The sequence below is a fragment of the Carlito syrichta genome, unplaced genomic scaffold (assembly GCF_000164805.1).
Source record: "Carlito syrichta isolate Samal-C Ts95f unplaced genomic scaffold, Tarsius_syrichta-2.0.1 Scaffold303306, whole genome shotgun sequence".
NCBI lineage: Eukaryota > Metazoa > Chordata > Mammalia > Primates > Tarsiidae > Carlito > Carlito syrichta.
The window spans coordinates 91784-114682 of NW_007247402.1; the positions used below are offsets into that span (position 1 = coordinate 91784).

Sequence of the window (22899 nt, forward strand, 5' to 3'; positions counted from 1 at the left end):
AGCCCACTTTGTATAACATATGGTGACCGGCTATCCAGTGAAGCCATGAAACCTTCAAAACTGCTTCGTCACATGGAGATCAAGCATGCTGCATCAAAAGACAAGCCTTTGGAGTTTTTCATCAGAATAAAACATGAACACAAAGAACAGAAGTAATTATTAAAGGCCATCACTTCATCACATGTGTCTGCAGAGCATCCTTCTTAGTGGCTAACTCCATTGCTAAAGCTAAGAAGCCCTTTACTATTGGTGAACAGTTGATCCTGTCTGCTGTTAAGGACATTTGTCATGAATCTTTAGGAGAGTCTGCAGTTCAAAGGGTGGCATGTATTCCTCTTTCGGCTAGCATGATAATTAGATGAATTGATAAAATAGCAGAGGATATTGAGGTACAATTGTTAGAGAGGATTAATGAGTCACGGTGGTTTGTAATCCAGGTTGATTAGTCTACCAATGCTGACAACAAAGCAAAAATGCTTGTTTTTATGCGATATATTTTTCAGGAGGTTGTACACGAGAATAACTTATGTGTACTTTTCTTGCCAACCAATACCATAGCTGCAGAACTATTCAAGTCTTTGAATGATTACATATCAGGAAAACTGAATTGGTCATTTTGTGTCGGTATATGCACTGATGGAGTGGCTGCCATGACTCGATGGCTTTCTTGTTTCACTACTCAGGTCAAAGATGTTATTTCTGAATGTGAGTGTATGTACTGTGTCATCTATAGACAAATGCTGGCTAGCCAAAAAATGTCCCCTGAACTTAACAGTGTTTTGCAGGATGTGATTAAAACAATCAACCACATTAAAGCACATGCCCTTAACTTCCATCCATTCAAGCAGTTCTGTGAGGAAATGGACACAGAACATACATGCCTTCTCTTATACACAGAAGTGAGATGGCTTTCTAAAGGTAGATCACTGACCAGAATTTTTGAGTTACAAGAGCTGCTCCAGAGACTTCTTTTAGAAAAACAGTCACCACTGGCAGCACATTTTAGTGACACAGAATAGGTCACAAAACTTGCTTACTTGTGTGACATATTCAAACTGCTCAGTGAACCCAATCTGTCACTTCAGGGAAGAATGACAACTGTTTTCAAGCTGGCAGATAAAGTGGCTACATTCAAAACCAAAATGAAATTATGGGGGCAATGTGTGAACATTGGGATTTTTGACATGTTTCAAACATTAGCAGAAATTTTGAAAGAGACTGAGCCAGGGCTTTCTTTCTCCCAGCTGGTGCATGATCACCTATCTCAGCTTTCTTTCTTTCTTTCTTTCTTTCTTTCTTTTTTTTGAGTTGGAGTCTTACTCTGTCGCCCAGACTGGAGTGCAGTGGCTGCTCCCGGCCACCGCAGCCTCGACCTGCTGGGCTCCGGCGATCCTTCCGCCTCAGCCTTCCAAGTAGCTGGAACTACAGGCGCACGCTACCACGACCGACTAATTTTTGATTTATTGTAGAGATGAGGTCTTGCCAATTTGCCCAGGTGAGTCTTGAACCGGCGGGCTCAGGCAATCCACTCACCTCAGCCTCCCAAAGCGCGGGATTACAGGCTGAGCCACCGAGTCCGGCTTATCTCAGCTTTCAAAAGAGTTTGAGCATTACTTTTCCAACCACAAAAAATCTCTGATCCGGGAAGGAATGGATCCGTGACCCATTTGTGAATAAGCCAGGTGAATCACTTTGTGCTAGAAAAGGATTAACTGCATCCGATCACAAATGACAGTGGCCCTAAGAGTATGTTTTAGATATGAAACTACTTTAAATCTCCATACATTCTGGATTAAAGTCAAGGTGGAATATCCTGAGATTGCTACAAAAGCACTGAAAAGCCTGCTTTCATTTCCAACATCCTATCTTTGTGAAGCAAGGTTTTCTGCAGTGACAGCAACCAAAATGAGATTATGGAGTAGACTGGACATCAGCAACACACTTTGGGTTTCACTGTCTCCCATCACCCCCAGATGGGACCATCTAGTTGCAGGGAAATAGCACAGAGCTCCCACTGATTCTGTATTATGGTGAGTTGTATAATTATCTCATTATATGTTACAATGTAATAATAATAGAAATAAAGTGCACAGTAAGTGTAATGCACTTGAATCATCCTAAAACTATCCCCCACACCCAGTCCGTGAAAAAATTGTCTTCCACAAAACCAGTCCCTGATACCAAAAAGGTTGGGTCTCAAGGTTACACAACTAGCAAGTTGTGCCTCAGATAGGTGAAGGGCTTGACTTCATATCTTCTTACTCTAGATAGTTTGGTCTTTTTGCTGCATCAAGAGCACCAAGGTCAAACTCCCACACACAAATCTCAAAGTCTCTTGTTCTCCAACTCCCATGATCATTCACATCCAACCCCTTCAATCAGGGCAAACCCCTTGGATCTGCACCTCTTCACTCTCCTGTCTCCAATCTCACTCTTCCTTGAAGACACACCCTACTGTTTTCTTCCACAGATCATCCCTGCAGATTCTGATTCAATGGAGTATCTACCATGTGCCAGGCTTTTATCCATATCATTTCACTGACAACTCCATTAAGTCTTATCTACTGAGAAGATGTTACTTGGCTGAGACCACTCAGTCTAGATGTGGCAGAGGTGGATATGATATCCAGGTCAGTCTGACTCTGTGTCCAGTGCTCTTTCTGTCACACCAACCTGCCTTCCATTCTGAACCAGGAAACTCCTTCCAGAAAGCTTCCTAGATCACCCAGAAAGTAATTCACAACTCTCTTTAACTTCATCTGTTCCAATAACCTTATCACAACCTATTCTTTTGCTCCAGTCCATGGGTCTGTGCCTCACAGATACACAGCATATGTCTAGCATCTAGGTGACTTACAATTAGCTATGGAGGGGCAACCCATAGACAGTGGATTTTTCACACATGTCAGTGGATTTTTCACACATGTCAGGAGCCAGTACCCACCGCTCAGCTGACACATTATTTGACTGAGCTATGGAACTCTACAGAGTGAACCCTGGGGCTGAACCCTCCTTCTATGGGGTAAAGGCCCTTGCCCTGTCCCCACTAAGTGCTTTCCCATGATATGAAAGTCTGTATCATAATCTCTTTCTTTGGAACCAGTAATAGAGATGTGACTGTATATACATGTCTGAGGTGTCCACATACACACTACCACTTCTATACACTGATGCACACACCTCATCAGACTGATTAAGAGACCTGCAACAGTGTCCTGAGATGAAAGAGAATATCTGAGAAAGTGTTGAGCTCCACATCGCTGGATGTGTGCGATGGCATCTGACCATTCCCTTGGTAAGATGTAATACTGGAAACTACCACATGGAATGTAGAGATGATATTTTGAAGTCTCTGAGGTCCCTTCCCAGCCCCGAGAGTTTACATACATTCATATGTACTCTTGAATTCTCAACATTCCACCTGCCAACAAATACACACTGCATGTGGCAAGTAGGTCTTACTTGAAATGACAAGGGCAAAGAAATAGAAAAGTAGAGACACCCTGGAGGCTAGAGTGGAACTGCTGAATCACCCTGTTACTGTCACACTTTCACCCCATATCCTGCCAGGCTGATTCCCAACAGACTAAGAAACTGTGAGCTGGCCCAGAAGCAGAGAGGGCCCAGGGTGGGCAAGCACATGTAAGGAGGCTGTGTGCTTACCTCATGCACATGTGTGCATATATGTGAATGGGAGTCTGCACAAGGAGTACGGAAGCTTGCACCCGTATAAACACATGTGCCTGGGCAATCCGGTATAAGAGCAGCCACATAGAAATCTCATGCGTACTTGAGTAAGAACAGTCACAGAACAGGGTGCTTGATAATATGTACCTGGGTGAACTTGGGAGAGCCTTGTGCACATATACACTCATATACATGACGTAAGTATGTGAGTATGGTGACTGGGGAAAAGCATGGGGTCCTTTGTTGGACCACGACTGGGAGGCTAACCTTTATGAGCCTTTCTGATATGCAAGGGACTACCTGTCCATAAAGCAGCGTTGTTACCACGTACGTGTATGTGTGCATGTGTGTGTGGCATGTGTACTGATGTCTCACCTAGTATTGCTGTTAGATTTTACCAGAGACAAGTTGTGCTTAGATTTTGCCACAAAACACCACATTTGAATCCTGCTGTGTCCTGACTTCTTCTGGGACCTTGGGCACATCTCTTCCCTCTCTGAGTCTCAGTCTCATCTGTAGTTTGGAGACAGAAACAAAGAAAGTAGAATAGATGACCTCTAAGGGCCTTTCCATTGCTGATATTGTGTGATTATCTACCTATGTATAAGAGTAGGGAAGTGAGGGCCAGTAGGAAGAATTGACCCTTTCAAAGTCACGCAGAGGTTATGGCTGAGATGGATCTTTAGCCAAATTCTCCAGACAGTGCTCTCTGGGACCTGCTATTCCACCTGAAACAAAGAGAGTATCTGAGAGAAGATTTATGATCTGAGCATTATTATGTGCATAACACCATGCTAGGTGGGGGAAGGGAACAAAAGGACACATCAAAGCAACAGTCCTCTGTGTGTGTGTGTGTGTGTGTGTGTGTGTGTGTGTGAGAGAGAGAGAGAGAGAGAGAGAGAGAGAGAGACAGACAGACATATGCATGCTTGGTTGTGTTAAGAGGCCATGTACCTTCCAGGCCCCTGCTGGCCTCCAGGGAAGACACACCAGACACGTATGGAACTATTTATACTAGGTTCATCTCATACCCAAACATCTTGTCCCTTGGCTGTTCCTAATACCAGAGCAGCTCAAAGCAATCCTGAGCCCTGGCCTGGCCTCCTGCCACCTTCCCAGTATCCCTGGCTTCTGAGGTGTCACCCTTCAGCTCCCAAGTGGATCACTTCTGTTCTTAGACACAGGGAGAGTCAAAGTAGAGGACTGAGGAGCAGACCCGAGACCCCCCATCCCTGGAGTTTCCAAATGTGGAATAACCCTTGTTCTGTGCGCTGGTGTCCCCAATATTAGTTTAGCAATCTGCTTCCAACAAGTCATGTGTGCTGACTAACACTCCACATCAGATACTTTAGAGACACAACCTCACCAGGTTCTCATGGCATCTCTGTGAGGAAGACACTGATTAGTGTCATTTTGCAGACAGGAGAACTGAGGCTTGGAGAAAATTTGCTCAAAGGCACACTGCTAGCATGTGTGCTTATGAGTGTGGGATGGGATGAAATCCAAGTTAGTCTTCTTCAACTCTCCTCACAGCTCTTTAGCTGAGGACGAGCTCCATATGGTGCAGGAGGCAGGGGCTTGGTTTCCCTAGCAGGACCACAGGAAGGTTAAGTGAGATGGTATGAGAGGGCCTCTTCAGCCATGGCAGGCGCTGCCACGGCCATTCCCCTTCCCTCAGTCACCTCTTCTGCACCTGCAATTGCTCACAGGGGGCCTGGCTCAGAGATGGAAGATGGCTCAGAGCAGCCCATATGTGCCCTAACCCTTAACTGTGCTTCCAGGCCCAGAAAGTCTGCCTTTCTGACAGGGGTCTCAAAGTAGCAGCATTGGAAAAGGAAGCACAAAGTCCAAGCATGTGTGTGGGTCTGGCAGGCTGCCTCAGCTCTGAGATCAAGCCATGTGCTGATTTACATCTGCCAAGGACACACACAATCACAAACCCGTGTGTGCACACATTCTGTGCACGTGTGCCTTCACGCTATGTGCAAGCTTCTGTACATCTCCATAAGTGTGGAGATATGCCTGGGTCTGTGTAGGAGGGTATGTAGCTGTGTGCATGTGTGTCTACCTCTGCGTATGCATGCACGCATGTGTGTGTGTACATGCTTGTGTATGTGCGTTGCCTGTGTGTGTAGCTGCATTGGCATGTGTTTGTTCCTGGGTAAATGTATATTTGTCTGTATGTGTGTATGCACACTTGAATGGTATGCCTGAGCATATGTGTGTAACTGAGTGTGCACAAATGCATGTGTATGTCCTGTATTTGTGGACATGCATTTAAGTGCATGTGTACAAGTGTCTGGGACCCTGGGATGGAGATCCTCGACCTTCTTTTGGGGTTCTCCTAGCCCAACAGCTTCTAAGAGGCTGACATGGATTGGGGTATGTTTGCTGGTCATCTGAGAACTTGGAGTACTGAGCACAAAAGTGTTTAAATGAAAAAAAACCCAGAATAATTAATCAGGGTCATGAACAGTGGTACCTCTCGGGTGTCAAACCTCAAAGGCACTTTCATTCTCCCATCCCCTGTCTGTCACTCTGTCCAGCTCTTCATCATTTCCTGCCCGCCCATCCTTACTGCATCGCAACTGCCTCCTTCCTGGCCTCTGCATTTCCACTTGGGTCCTTCCACGCCCTCCCCGCCTGCTACTGCTAGAGTGCTTTTCCTAAAACCATCTACCTAATTATAGCCCCACTGAACTGAAATCAACCCCTTGTTCTCTAAAACAGCAGTCCCTAGATTCTGAGATTTCATGGATGAGGCAAACAATTTTTAAATAAAGAAATAGGGAAACAATCAGCATCTTGCAAACTTCTTTATTTTGCTGAGAACAGACATTTTTAACAAACTTTCACTGCTATTTTTTAGAAGAAAGATCATTTGAACTCCCTCCTCTACAGGAAGGACACAAAAATCTCCAAATAAAGAATAGTCCCTTGAGTTCAATTAACGTAGATTTGTGAAAACCGACTGCATTATCCCTAATTTCCTCTCATTCCACCGCAGATGGGTGAAAAACCTCATTCGGGCCTCCCACTAAGTGAGAACCACGAACCCACAGATCAATTCTGAACATTTAAGGGGTAGCCCCTGCTTCCCCCTCTCTAGTTACTCTCCTCTCTTGCACTTGAGTCACATAAGGAAACAAACGCTTCCCTCAGCCCACGACCATTTGACTGTTCCAAACTCTTGCTCACGAAGCTCCCTCTGCCAGGCATGCCTGGAATGCTCCTCCCCCCGCTTGTTGGAGAGAGAAACTCTGCTCTTCCTTCAAGCTTTAGGCTCAGCCCAAATGTGATCTCCTGTGAAACCTTTCCTAGTCCCTCCCAGTAGAATGGATATTTCCTTCCCAATGGTTCCAGCATTCCTTTCATCCTATCTTACAGTCAGGCTAGTTGTTTGAAAGTCTTCCTAACAGCCGGGCTCGGTGGCTCAGCCTGTAATCCCGCACATTTGGGAGGCTGAGGTGAGTGGATTGCCTGAGCCCGTGGGTTCGAGACCCACCTGGTGAGACCTCATCTCTACAATAAATCAAAAAAATTAGCTGGGCATGGTAGCGTGCACCTGTAATTCCGGTTACTCGGAAGGCTGAGGCGGAAGGATCGCCGTTGCCCAGCAGCGGCCACTGCACTCCAGTCTGAGCGACAGAGTGAGACTCCAACTCAAAAAAAAAAAGAAAGTCTTCCTACCGGTTGGACTGTGGGACACCACACAGTATCAAGAAGGGCATGGACTTAGGAGCTCAGATCCTATCTCTGCCAGTCATCTCTGAGCCACCTTGTAAATGTTTCTTAACAGCTCACAGTGTCCTTTCCCCATCTCTGAAAGCAGGAAAACAATGGGTTGTGTGAAGATTACACCACATTAATGAATTAGAAGTGCCTAGGTCTGGCACAGAGCAGATACTAAGGAAATATTTGTTTGGTTCTCAAGAGCAGAAAGCACGCATTCCACATCCTTGTGGGTTTCTGCTGTGTTCATGTATCCCCTGCAGTCAGGATATAGCAGACACTCAACAAATATTTACTGACCAGCTGACTATATAGCACAGCGTCTGGCATATAATAGGTGCTTGATAAGTATTTGTCACTTTTCTTATCTCCTCTTTGAGGATAGAAGCCTTGTCATTTTTTGTCTTTGTGTAGGTCCCATGGTGCCTAGCACAGAGTAGGTGTTTGATATATGTGGATGGAAATTAATGATAATAATAATAATAATAATGAGAGATATCACTCCTTGTGTGAATGTGCTGTGCCAGACATCATGCTAGGAACTTTACACACCATTATCTCTTAGATTTGCACACATTTACTATGCAAACAATAACACCAACCTCATCACCCCATAAGGTTGGCGTTACTGCTGTCTTCATTTTAGGACTGAGGAAAATGAGGCTCAGAGAGGTTAAATATTTTGTCTTCGTGGCAAGGCCTGGGAAGTGCCAGAGGCAAGTTTTATGAAAAAGAGTCAGATAGCCTACTTTTTTTTAAGGGAAAGCAGCAGAAGTTCACAGAGCTAGTTAAGTGATAAAGGCAAGACTTGAACCCAAGCCTTTCTAGCTCCAAGTGCCTCAGATAGTCTCAGAAGCCTGTCTGGCTTGCCTTCCCAGCTGGCACACAATGATACCTAGCTGCCTTCTTCCCCACCCCCCATACCCCAACACCCCCCTCCTCAGCAGTGGGGTAGGCTGGGGCTGGGCAGTCACTTACCTTCACCTTCCTGAAGCAGGCCCAGAAAACGTCCAGAAGAGGCATGGTGGTGCGTGGGGAGCTGGTAGAGTCAGACAGAGCTCTGCTGGGCACAGGCCTCTCCCTCTCTGGGGACTAGGCTAGAGAGGACCCGGAGCCTGGCAAGAGCCAGCCCTGGCCCTGGGCTCCATCAGCCCACACTGCTTGCTGGAGGGGAGAGGCAGAGAGCAGCGGCTGGCCGAACTCAGCTGCCTCAACTGCAGGCACCTCCTGCCTCCCGGAGGGCCGCCCAGGGAGGAAAGAAGAGAGGGAGGGAGAGAGAGAGGCTAGTTAAGGAGGAGGGACTAGGAGGCGGGTCACTGATTCAAACTCGGCACCGTTAACAAGTTGGCTGGGACTGGACAGCAGTGTCAACTGAAATGTCCTGAACATTACAGTTCCTCCGCTTGGGGTGTCCAACCTGCCTTGCCGGCTCACCAGCCAGTCCTGCCACCTGCATGCTGCCATGCCTGCCTGCTTCCTTCCTGACTGACTAACATGCCAGCTCTCCCCAGGGGCCTCCCAGACCACACAGTCCAGACCACACAGGGACTGTGGAATAGAGTGTCAAGAAAAAGGGTTGAGGAAAGAGAACCCTCAGCCTGGGCAGGACCCAGCAAGATGTGAAGACAATTCGTGGAAGGGGAAAAGTTTGCAGCCTTAGGAACCCCTCTCACACAGGAGCTCTGGGCCCTGCTCTAAAGTCAGGGTTCTTGTCTCATTCTGGCACCTCAGTGAGGCCCCTTCTAATCTCGGTTCTCTAGATTGTATGATGAGAGGCAAGGTTAGAGGACTCTAAGTCTCAAGTCTGTAGTAAGACTCTTGTTTGGGATTAGGTACAGGGCAAGTCTGGAAGAAACTCCATTCTGGATAACAATCACAAATCCTCCACAGGTCCTCTCAGAACTCCTGTGCTAACCCCCCAAGAGTCCATAGGAAGTCAGGTAATTCCCCAAAGAGAATCTGAGCTGTCAAAGGCCATTTCATACATTTTCCTGCTTCAAGGCATAACAGCTTTCTCCAAGTTCAGATAGACTGAGCGTATATCCTTTTCTGAACACCTTCTGATGAGTGATGGCTTCCCTCCTTTATCCACTCCCATGCTCAGATCCTCTTAAATCCAGAAGTTTAGCCTGGAATCTAAACTTGAACCCTCTGGATGCCCTGAAGTCAATTCTTTCAAAGGAAAGAGAGTTAGCAGCAGGCAGTTCTAGAAGCTTTCTGGGAAGGAAGCCATTAAGAAGCAGTGATCCTCCCCCTCTTCTCCCTTCCCCAGACCTCAGAGGTCAGGGTGTCATGTCTGGCAGCCAGAGACTCCCAGGGACCCTATGGCAAAGGGCCAGGCTTGTCTCTGGGGGCACATGTCATCATGAAACCCAGAATAACTTGCTCCCTCTGGCCTCACTTCCCTTTCAGAGACCTGAGCTGGTCACCCTGGAATGTCCAGGCCCACTTTGAGCAAGCCCCTGCCTGCCTTTGAGGACTTTCATCTTCTGTAGTTTTGTCCTGAGGTTTATCTAGAGGGTCTGGAAATGTCCCTCCAGTTGTGCTTACAACTTACTGTGGCCCTCAGTTTCCCCATTTGTATCCTAAGGAGGTTGCAGTCACTGACCTCTCAGCTTCCCTCTAGCTCTGATCTCAGGGGTATCTTAGATGTGAGTTTTGTTGGGCCGTGTCAGGAAGATAGTCAGCAAGAGCCAAGACAAGTGGCTTGCCACCCACCTCCATCTGTGTGCAGGCTTTTAAGGGGAAGCCCCTGCATGGGGGTGGTGGGTAACATGAAGAGACAGCAGAGAGAGTTTTCTCCTTTGAGCCTATGCCCTCTTCCCCTGTAGCCAGAGGCCCGAGGACGGAGAACCAGGAGTACTTACTGTAGGAGAAGCTGCATGGCGGCCTAGCATGGCCACAGAGTCTCCTGCTCCCTGGAGTTCACCTCCTCCTTTTCATTCAGGTCCCTGGGAGGAAGTGAGGTTCCTTTGGGCATTCATTCAGCAGGCAATTGTGCACAGAACACCACACTGACCTAAGAAACCAGGAGACTCTGTTTCAAAGCTGGGCCTCTCACACCAGTTGAACCTTGAGGTAGTTAAGCCTGTGGACTCTGGAAGTAGACTGTCCAGATTCAAATCTCAGTTCTGTTACTCTCTAACCTTGGGCCTGTTACTGCCTTAGCATCCCGATCTGTAAAATGAGGGATAACAATAGTACCTATCTCCTTGGAAGGTTTAAAATGAATAAGTTAAAGCATGTAGTACAGTGCCTGGCATAAATTGAGTTCTCAATAAATGTTATTGACTGGGTTTCAGTCTCTTCCCAGCAGTGGCTCTAAGAAGCACAGTGGAACTCTACCCTCTCCAGCCCAGTTGCTTGCTCCCTGCCCAGGGCTGTAGCTTTCACCTGGTAAGTTTAGACCAAAGAATGGAGGTGGGTGGCTGGGTGAGGAGCTGACAGGCCCGGGGGTCACAGGACTGCGCGGAATCTACCCCTTTCCCCCCATTCCCAGAGTCGCTGTCCCCATCCTGAACCACAACACCTGAACCTGCTGTCTCATTTGTCCTTCTTATCCCAAGGCCAGGGAAGCAACCCCTAATCTATTTGCCTAAGGGAAGCTGCCTTTTCCACTGAGAGTGGTACTTCAGGGTTTACCCAAAGCCAGATTTGGCTCATGAGAATGAAGTGGAAGACTCTCCTGGGCAGAGAAGTCCTTCCCTTTAGGAAATGTGCTGTTGAGACTCGGTTTCTATAAGAGAAAAGCTCTCACCTTGGTGTCGGCACACCTTTTGCTTCCGCCTGTCAATCCTACTGCTCTTAAATGCCTTCTTAACACATGTGCCAATCCACACACCCAGTTGTGGTCATACCCAATTTGATTGTCATGTAATGATGAAAAATAGACCATCAGTACCTGCAAATATGTAATTATTTTATAGACTCATCGGTGTCCTCAGAGGCTAAATTGACTAAGGAGTTGTATCCAATTGACTCTTTTAATGTCCATTTTAACATCTTCATGGGAGAAGAAACAAAAAAAAAGAAAGAAAAGAAATGTTATTTGTTATTATTGAAGAAGCAGAGGCTATGGAGCCAGACAGACACAAATTTGAATTCTGATTCTCCTACCTTCTAACAGGGTGCCCTTACAGAAGCCACTTCACTTCCCTGAGCCTGTTTCCCCACCTGTAAACTGTGGAGTCACTGCTTACATAAAGGGATTGCTGTCAAGAGTTGATGAGATAACATTCGTATACACTAACTATGCTTGGCACATAGTACGCATTTGGTACATTTAGTTCCCTTTCTCCCTCTTTCTGTCCTATCTGCACTGGCTCTCCCTGCTTCTGTTAAAGAAGGAGTATTGATTTGACAATATCTAGATGTGAGTCCAAATCCAAGCCCAGCTGCATTTTGGCTGTGTAACCACCTTAGACAAGTCACTTGACATCTGGGATCCTCTGTTTTCCTGGCTACAACATGAGGATGAAGATAAAGATCTCTGCTCACCTCCCAGGTTTGTCATTAAAAAAGAAGAAATATGCAAGACTTGATGTGAAGTGGGTTCTCTCCATTAACACAAGTCATCCTCCCTCTTCCTTGTCTTCCTCCTCCCTCCTTACCCCAAAGGGGTTCAGAATTCAGCAGGACCTCCCTTGCCTCACATCCAAGGCCTGCCATGATTGGCATAGCAGGCATGAAACCTGCTTTCTTTGGGTGGGAGTTATAGAAAGTATAGCAGTTAGGGAGGATGGAACCTGGAAGGGATGGGCTGCTGTGAGCAGGCAAGCAGGGAGGCTATTACACTAACCCTCATCTGACTAGCTGCTTGATATCCCACCCAGGAACTAGTACTGCCCACAAGGAGATGTCTTGTCTAAGGCCCAAGTCATTGGTCTATGCCAAGGAACCCAGGAGAAGGAGAAGAGAGGCCTGGTACAACCAAGGCCTGTAATGAAGGAAGAATGATCTCCCTCCCAAGGTCATGGTGTCCATCACTGTGCCAAATCTTGAGCAGATTACATCTGTGACCACTGGGGGGCAGCGATAAGGCTGTACAGAATGAAAGAGGAAGTCAGAGACCTACTAGAACAGGACCACTTTACACTATTAAGAGTTAAGGACCCCAAAGAGTTTTTATTTATATGAGTTATGTTGATCAATAACTACCATATTAGAAATTAAGACAATTAAAGAACATTGATTGATTGCCTCATTGGTTCATTTTTAAAATGTGCTTAAAATTAAGCATGTTACATAATTAACATATTTTAGAGTATATTTTTATGAAGAATAACATTTCCCAAAACAAACATAAATATACTGAGAAGAGTGACTTTGATGTCTGGCTTAATAGAAAGAAGACAGCTGGCATCTCACAGCTGTATCTGCGTTCAGTCTTTTGTGAGATACAGTTTGGGTTGAGGTATATGAAGAAAATCTTGCCTCCTGTGGATATGCTATTTTGAAAAGACTTCAGTTACCCTTGGAAAGGTTCTCGGGGACTCCCAGGGATTCTTAGACCATACTTTGAGAACTACTGCATTAGAAGATCTTAATTAGACACCATTAAAGAGGCCTGAAACATTTGAGCTGGAAGATTTTTGCTGAGCATCCAGTTTGAAACCCCTCATTGTGAAAGAAGGAAAACTGAGGCCCAAATAAGGAAAGAGAATGCTCAATTTCACACAGCAAATCAATGGCAGAGCTTAGTTAGATCCAAGTCTCCTGCTTCCTAGGAAAGCTATTTTCCCAATCGCCTTTTAATAAACTACTTTATAGTTCTAAGGATGGCAGCTGTGGTACATGGGAGAGTACTTTACAGAGGCTTGGATTCTAGCATCAAGTCTGTCATAAATGCAGCAGTCAGAGGTTTTCAGAGCATCCAAAGATTATAGCATGGGCTTCCCCATAAGGTAGTGAGCTCCCTGTCACTAGATATATACAAGAACAAAATTTGCCCCAACTAATCTCTCAGGTTTCTATCAGCCTCAAGAACCTAAGAGAGATAATTATAAATGGTACTTACACCACAGTTCAAGCAAGGTTCCCATAGAAGTGCCAAATTAGTCACTTTTTCAGAGTAAACCAGCAGCATAATAGACAGAAAGAAAGAGTAGAAGAACTATTCCACATTTATTTTATTAAAACATGATTTATGTATTTATCTATTTAAACTCTACTTTTCATTCAACAATGATCAGTCATTTGTGCAACAAATATTTATTTGACATCTACTACATACCAAGCAATGTGCTGGGTGCCTTGTCCCAACAAAAGTCATAGGTGATTTCAGATGAGAATACACTTCATTGCACTAGAAAAGTAGCTATCTTACCTCCTTCTATTTCAATCTCCACTTGTTCATTTTATGCTCGTTTCAGTGAGCACCATGAACCCAATGAACCCTCGACTACTGCATGTGTTAGGGAGAGTATTAGTCAGGGTTCTCCAGAGAGATTGAATCAATAGGATATAGGTAGGTAGATAGGTAGATAGGTAGATAGATAGATAGATAGATAGATAGATAGATAGATAGATAGATAGATAGATACAAAGATAGATAGATACACACATATGTACCTGTATGTATATAGATATATGAGAAGGGATTAGAGGAATTGGTTCATGCAATTATGGAGGCTGAGAAGTCCCACTAGAGATCATCTGCAAGGTCTGCAAGCTCAAGGCCCTGGATTGCCAGGTATGTCTCAGCCCATCTGAAAGTCCTCAGAACCAGAGAAGCCAATGGTGTAACTCTCAGTCTGAGGCCAAAGGCCTGAGAATCCGGAGGTCAGTGGAAGGGCTGGTGTAAGTCCTGGAGTCCAAAAGTCAAAGATTCTGGCATTGTTATGCCCAAGGACAGAAGAAGAGTGTATCTCAGCTCCAGAAGATAGATCAACATATTTGTCTTTTCTCTGGTTTTGTTCTCTCCAGCCCCAGCAGATTGGATGGAGCCCATTCACATTGAGGGCAGATCTTCCCCACCCAGTCCAGTCAGGTTCACATACTAATTTCCTCTGGAAACACCCTTACAGACACACCCAAAATAATGCTTTACCAGGTTTCTAGGTAAACAAGTTAACACAAAATTAACCATCACAGGGAAATAGTGAAGAATCAGAAAAGTAAACCTGGACAGAACTTGGCATTTACATATCATCTTTTTTTCTTGGTCTTTGAGTATTTGCCAATCTTTCAGTGAATGCATTCCACCATAACAGAGGAAAAGAGCACAGCTCAGTGGAATTAAAGTTTCCTAGCATTCCACAGGAAGGCAGGGACTTGTGAAAGACACAAGTCTGGATTCTCATTTCCAATCATTACATAGAGAATAGAAGCATAAAAGTGTTCCTATAAGACAAACATTTGTGTAACAATCTCCAAACAGCAATTTAATCTCCTAGAGAGGAATATGGTATTTTATACAGCTCTTCAAGGGCAGAGACTTTCTCTTGAGGGAACATGGTTTCCAATGCACATGTACTTTCAATGTAAAGCCGCTCACGTTGGCTTCTAGCACTTTCTGCCAATAGGTCACAGGATCTTATATCCAGACCTTTTACTTTTACTTATGCATTCATTCATTCCATAGATTTTATTGATCACCACTCTGCTTGATCCTGAGAATACAAAGGTGATGATGATAACCATAGCTAACATTTATTGGGCACCTTAGGTATAATCTTTCTGTTCTAAGTACTCTCATTTAATTTCCACAGCAACAGTATGAGGAAATTACTCTTATAATTCCCATTTTACAGATGAGAAAACTGAGTCCCTGAAAAGTGAAAAATCTTGCTCAAGATCACACAACTTATAAGTGACAGAGTTGGGATTCAAGCAAAGCCATTTGTCTCCAGAGCCCATGCTTTTGTACTTTACCTTCTGCTCAGATACATTCCCCCACACCCTTGCAATGGAGTGGCTTATGCTCCATAGGAGAGTTAAGCCAACTAGGCGAAGAGCTCTGATCCAAAATAGTGCACCAGGAGGTGGAAGCAGAGAAACAGAGAAAGTGTTATTAGAGGGTAGACGAAGGTCAGCTCAAGGAATGAGAAAGTTTGAGGGAAGAAGTGGCATGTGGGTTGAAAGATGAACAGGGGCCGGGCTCGGTGGCTCAGCCTGTAATCCCGCTCTTTGGGAGGTTGAGGTGAGTGAATTGCCTGAGCCCGCGGGTTTGAGACCCACCTGGGCAACTTGGGGAGACCTCATCTCTACAATAAATCAAAAAATTAGCCGGGTGTGGTAGCGCACGCCTGTAGTTCCAGCTACTTGGAAGACTGAGGCGGAAGGATCGCCGGAGCCCAGCAGGTCGAAGCTGCGGTGGCCAGGAGCAGCCACTGCACTCCAGTCTGGGCGACAGAGTGAGACTCCAACTCAAAAAAAAAAGAAAAACAAAAAGAAAAAAGAAAGAAAGATGGGCAGGATTGGGGGAAATTATGAAATGAGCATTCCAGAGATAAGGAACAGCAAAAGCAAAGGTCTAGAAGTAGGAATTCAGAAATTACACATGAGAAAGTTTGTTCAAGAGGTCTGCAGTGTAGGGTGTATAGAATTGCCATATTGAGCAAATAAAAGCACGGGATGCCCAGTTAAATTTGAATTTCAGATAAACAATGAGTAATTTTTAGTTATTAAGTATATCTGAAATGCATATTTGACTGGTGTCCTGTATTTTATATGGCAACTCTAAGAGTGCATAAATGAGATGCTACTAATAGAATGAAAAAGAGTAGATTAAAGCCAGAACACAGAGAGTCTTCAGTGTCAAGTTAGGTAGTTGCCAAATGACCTTGAAAACTTGCCTCTCTGAGCCTCAGTTTTCCCCATCTGCAATGTGAGAGCACTGGATGAGACTAGTGATTCCTAAATCTGGCACACAACTATATTTAAAAACACAGATTCCCAGACCTCTTCCCAGATATCCTGAATCAGAACCTTAAGGAATAGAGCCTGGTTCCCTGATGATTCTGATGAACACCTAAGTTTGAAAACGAATGGGCCAGGTGGCTCAAAGGACCCTTCTAGCACTGATATTCTCTGTGACCAATCCAATAACTGATTATACTGGAGAGGTAGGCCATACCTTTATACCATTAAATCCCCTAACCCCTTCTGTCCTTCGTGTTCCCTCCCCAGGGAGCCCAACTATTTCTACAAAAGACTTAGGAACTCCCTTTCCATTCCTCCCCCAGTTTACAGAAGGCCACCATGTTAAACGCCCATACTATGAGGAGTTCTGGCAGGTGGGAAGCAGCTAATTATTTGCTTGCAGCAAAATATCCCTCGCCTTAGTAGAGATGTCTTCCCACCCAAGGAATGAGCTCAGAGATGGCTGGGATATGGGATGGAGACTGGGGATCTTTGGGTCATAGGACCATCAAGGCAAATAACCAGAGACTGAAGCAGGTCTGAATATGATCTCTAAAAAAGATATGAGATGTCCCTTGGGGAAGTGAAATTCCTGCTGTTAAAAAGTCTGGTCTTGCCGGGCTCGGTGGCTCAGCCTGTAATCCCGCTCTTTGGGAGGCTGAGGTGAGTGGATTGCCTGAGCCCGCGGGTTCAAGACCCGCCTGGGCAGCGAGACCTCATCTCTACAATAAATCAAAAAATCAGCCGGGCGTGGTAGCGCGCACCTGTAATTCCGGCTACTTGGAAGGCTGAGGCGGAAGGATGGCTGGAGCCCAGCAGGTCGAGGCTGCGGTGACCGGGAGCGGCCACTGCACTCCAGTCTGGGCGACAAAGTGAGACGCCAACTCAAAAAAAAAAAAAAAGTCTGGTCTTCCTGTCACCAGGGCTTGGGGTAAGAAATACAGACTTCCCTGCTCAGGAACCTGTATGTGGTCCCTGCCCATTGCTACATTGGCTACTGCCCATAAGTAGGTCAGCTCAGCACCTCCTAGTGCCTGTGGCCCCTACTCCAGCCAGCCTGGTATGCTGAGAGTTAGAGGCAGCGCACGGGATATGGGCTCTCCCTAAGGATGAAGTTCTACTATGTTTCCTGGCCAGGCCTAGCAGCTCCCACCTTGGGCCAACCCACCTCACCTCTCCAGGAGGCCCACTTACCAACAGGCCAATCCTGCTGGCCCTCTCAGGAAGTGGTGACAACTGGGGGCTGAATCCCTTGAGCATCTGACTATCAGCAGAACTGTCAGTCATCATCAGTCCAGCCCATGAACAATTTCTGCATGAAGTGCTGGCTCCAAGTGCTCTGGTAGTAGGACTACTGTCATGGTTCTAATGGGTCAGTCAGAACTTGGCAGGGCTGAGAGGGCAGGGTGGGAGGAGGGGGAAAAGGAGAAGGAGTCAAAGATAGGGGAAAGGGAACCAAGAAATAGGGCAGGAGAAAGAAACAGACTGGCTTGGAGCAAAGTCTAGGCCTGTGACACAGCAGAGACTCTGAGGTCTTGGGTGGTTCGCAGACACACCGCATGGCCTAACAGAACACAAGAAGAGCCTGAGTTAGCAGCAGCTGATGTCAGGAACCTCTTTACTAGGCTTAGTAGGTGGTCAGACATCTTGTCATGGGTGATCATGGCCACAGTTCACTGAAGCAAATCTGGCTGCCCTGCGAGATGGCAGGACCATGGAACAGGCTTTGCACCACTTACAGTCAGGCAGACAGAACAGACTCTCTGGAGAGCTGAAGCACCAGTCAGAAGTGGGGATGCCCAAGGAACAGCAGAAGTCTTCAGTCTCACACAATGTCTTAGGGGAGGACACACCAATTGACAAGGAGTCCAGGGGCAGGTGATGCCAAACACTCTAGGAGGCAGTTGGGGAGGTGGCAGCAAGATCCTGCTGAGGGAAAAGAGGCCAGACCTAAGTCTGTGAGGGGATCGGCAACAGTAAGTCAAGCTCAGCTCTCAGTTTACCAAGGATAAAATCTGGGGATCAGAGCTGGGATGGGTAGGTGGGAATTTCGTCATTGTCACCTATCAGAGCCTGGTGACTACAACCAAGGCAAAGGGATAGGGCTAGGTCACAGCAAGGGTCTGATATGGAGGCCACAAGGTGGGCCTGGGGCTGCCCAGTATCAGGATGGGTACCAGAGATGGAGCTGGGTCTGGAGGTGGGGTCAAAAGATTTCGGCTATGGGAAAAGACCAGTAGTGACTGGGTACCAGGCAAGGTTAGATGGTAGACATGCCACAGGGCCAAGGTCCATCCAGAAGTGTCTGATCTCCTTTGCTTGACACAATCAGCTTGTACAACTTGATGAGACCCTGCCATAGTGGCAAGAAGGCTTCCCAAGTGTCCCAGGCTCAGCAAGAACAAGCCCTGAGCTGGGAAGGGATGGCCTTGTTGGTGACTTGGTAAATCATGAGATCCAGGACAAGCTACTGTTTGACTTCTGTGCCTTCATTTCCCCATCTGCCATCAATTCATACAGCTGAAGGAAGAAAAATGCATGGAATATATAGGAGAAAAAAGCAAAAAAAAAGTAATAATAGTAATGATGAGGGTAGTGAAAATAAAATAAGTAACAATAGAACAATGATAAGAAGAAAGTATAATGATGAATTCTAATAAAATGACCACAATCATGGATAACATGCACTGAGAACTTACTATATGCCAGACACCGCTGTAAGCACTTTTCATGGATTGCCTCATTTAATCTTCACAGCAACACTGTGAGGTATCTGTAGAGATGAGAAAACAGGAAGTTCAGAGGCATTTGACTGAGGTCATGCTGTTGGTAAGTAGTAGAGCCAGGTTTCTAATTCCATCAGACTGGTTCTTGAGCCTATGTAAGTCGCCCTCATGCTCAACTGCCTTCCACAAGGAAGTCCCTGGAAAGAAAAAAAATTTTAAATTCCAACTATTCCTGCTAGCCTGTTGACAGTTAATAGGAGCATCTCCGACAGTGGGGATGGGTTGGTCATCATTTACACTCGCACAAAGTTCCCCAGACTACTAGGTAGCCTTGGCTGGTCAAACCTAGGGGCTCAGCTAGTGGCTAAAGTCAGAGATTTCCTTTAAAGAAGGCATACTGGCCCTTCTCAAGACTGTAGTAATTGCCATCGGCTTATTGGCACCAGGCCCTGACCACCAAACCCAATGCCCCTCTTCCAGTTTCCTGGCCCCCAAATGAACAGTGGGTAGTTTTAGAGATAAGCCCTGAGTCCATGGGAGAAGAGAGAACACTGTCCTGACAGTCAGAAGAAAGAGAAACATGGGGTTCACGCCTGTCTGAAGCAGTGACTGGCAGTGGGACTTGGGACAAAGTTTTTCTCCTTTGTAGACCTTGATTTCCTCATTTATACATTTCATGTATTCATTAAACAAATATTGATCATATGCCAGACACTCTTCTACTCACTGAGATACCATCGTCGATGAGATGAGCACAGTCCCTGCTCTCCTGAAGCTTACATTCTTTTTTTTTCTTTCTTTCTTTTTTTTTTTTTTTTTTTGAGTTGGAGTCTCACTCTGTCACCCAGACTGGAGTGCAGTGGCCACTCCCGGCCACTGCAGCCTCGACCTGCTGGGCTCCGGCGATCCTTCCACCTCAGCCTTCCAAGTAGCCGGAATTACAGGCATGCGCCACCAGGTCCGGCTTGATTTTTTGATTTATTGTTAGAGATGAGGTCTCGCTGCCCAGGCGGGTCTCGAACCCGCGGGCTCAGGCAATCCACTCACCTCAGCCTCCCAAAGGCGCGGGATTACAGGCTGAAGCTTACATTCTATTAGGGAAGACAAACAATAAAAAAATAGAGAAGTAAATATGTAATAAAAATCTAATAAAATGCCAGGTCATGATAAGAGGCATAAGAAACATAGCAGGGGAAGAGGATGGCAAATGACAGGGCTGGGCAGAGGTTAGGGGGCTATTTTAACTAGGGTAGTCAGGAAAGCAGAGCCTTGAGACCTGGGAATAATGGCTTCTGCCTGAAAGGGCTGTTCTTGAGGCTCAGAATATAAAGCTCAGAATACTGACTGTGAAAGCTGTAAAATCGCCCAGATAGGAGGAATAATTCCTACTTTTATTCTTAGTGCCAGGAGGGTCCACTATTTGCCTTTTGGATTTTTATCTCAACCGAGACCACTCCCAGCTCTTGTCCCATAGGTGTTGCCCTTCCCCCTGCCAGTTCTGTGATGGTTCCCAATGCCTCAGAAGGTCTCCTTTATACAAAGGACACTTCCCAAGAAAGAAGGCAGAGTGGATGCCAGAGGAAATGGTACTTCCAGAGCCCTGTGGCTTCCACCCAGGAAGGCCAGAGAGTTAGAGTATGAACAGGGAAGACAGTGGGGGAAGGAGCCTCCCTGGCCAGTGTGTGTCCTGGGAGAAGAGTGGGAGAGGAGCTTGGAGGTACTGCCTGCAAAGAAGCAGGGGCCACATTACTGGGAAGGCCCTTACCAACAACCCAACCCAGCTGTTCTTAAACCAAGGGTGTGCAGCAGTATCACCTGGGGAACTGTCTCTAAAGACACAGTCACAGATCCCCCTCCGGAGGATTCTGCTTCAATAGATTTGGAGTAGGGCTTATATATTTTGAAAGAAGCGTCTCAGATTATACTGATTTTCTATAAGCCACTGTTCTGATTTAACTTCCTAGTAACAGACAGGATAACTGAGGTACAGAGGAGATAAAGAGTCTGTCTGAAGTCACACAGCAGATCTAAGCACCAGGGCTGGAATTAGAGCCTAGGTCTCTCCATTCCAGTGCAGGCTTCCTTCCACTTTGTTTCCTCACCCTCCAGCCCATATTTTACCACCCCTACCAGAAACCCTGAGTTCTGGCACATCCTACCAAATCCAGGGTTCAGTATATGTGGTGGGTGGTTCCTGCCATAGGCAATGGGAGTCCCCTTGGTAACCATTAGGAATACAAGCTCAAAAAAAAGGAATACAAGCTCAAATTTGTCTTTCTTTCCTCTCCCTGCATCCTATCCTTGTGCTGATCCCCTGTGGTGAGGCCAAACAATGGTTGGAGAGGCTGGTTTTCTTGGAAGTTACCGGAACGCACTGAGACTGAGTCCCTCGTCTTTCAGATGGGAATGAATTGGGTCCCATTTAGAAAGTGAGGCAGCCATCAGTTGTTTTTCAAAAGATCAGCCACTGTGAGTTTAAGCAAGGTGAATAAGGCACAGTCCTGCCCTCAAGAGCCTGCAATCTAGTCTCAGAGGCAGAGCAGACCTTTATATGAAAAGGGAAGGAACCCTAGCTTGAGAAGCAATAGGTGTACTTTGTAGTCCTAGCTTAGCCCCTTATAGCTGGGTGATCGTCGGCAAACCTCTGCATCACTCCAGGCCTCCATTTCCCCTTCCGAAAAATCTGGATAAAAATCCATCCTGCCCATCTCCTAGGTGGTTATTTTTATAATTAAATGATTAAAAGAATGGGAAGGCAACTGGGACTCTGTCAAGTGCTATGCAAATAGGTTGGGGGGTGTTCATCATAGTCCAAGCAGCAGCTAAACTGACTGTGGGAGAGGCAAACTGCAACAAAGAGAGTGTTGTACTTTCAACCCATTTCCACCTTTTTCATAAGAATGGAACGCTTTATAAAAGCAGCTTGGCTTTAACATCAACCCCTACTAAGCTAAACATTTAAATCGAATGCAAACTCACACAAGGATTTTAAATATACAAACACCCCAGGTGCAATTCAGTACTTTTATCACTAGTCTTCAGCTGTTCTTTTTTTTTTTTTTTTTAATAATTAATCAGTATTTTTATTATAGTTTTGTGGGGTACAGTTAAGGGTTAGGTGTACAATTACGTTTCATTCAGACACCCTGTTGATAAGAGGTGTTTTCCCAGCCCCAGACAGATATTTGCTACTGTTAATCCCATCTCCCTCCCCCCCTCAGCTGTTCTTAATCCTGAGGATTAAACAAGCTAATACATGTAAAATGTTTTTTTGCAAACTGGAAAACACCACAGGAATGTCATGGAGTCAAGTGTAGACATCTCCTTCAAGAATACTCTAATTTGGAATTATGCACTCCAGTGGGGCCTAATTATCTGGAAAGTCAGGTCATTTGGCACCAAAGGTAGGCACATCTTACCACATTGTGGGATGGGATGGGTTCCTTGGGTCCACCTGAGGTCCGCAGAGAAGGAGGCCAAGCTGCACTAGGCTGGGCCACTAGTGGGATGGGGTCTCATCGCTGTCCCATACACAGAAAGGCCCTCAGGAGGAGAAGAACTTCATCTCGCAGCATAAAGAAAATAAGCCATTCATTTTTCACCTCCCTCAACATTTGGAGCATAGAGACAAACGGGTGAAGGGATAAGGACAGAACCAGAGGCCTTAGAGATGTCAGATGGCTTCCTATGTCCAGGTCTGTGTGCAGACTTGACTCCCATGAAAAGGATGGGGGAGAAGTGGAAGGAGACATTTGAAATCCTGGGAGTGCAGAGGCTTCAGAGACTCCTCACTGATCTGCCACGCCCAATTGTTTTATCTGCTCAGCAACTCCCCTCTTTAGGCAAAGGCACCCCCTTTTTTGAGAAATTCTCTGCTCCCCATCTTAAAAAA

General features: G+C 45.9%; 1 pseudogene; it reads left to right on the forward strand.

The window, feature by feature from the left end:
- Positions 1-16740: 16740 nt before the first annotated feature.
- The window catches only part of LOC103260708, a 47730-nt pseudogene continuing 41571 nt past the window's right edge, over positions 16741-22899 (forward strand).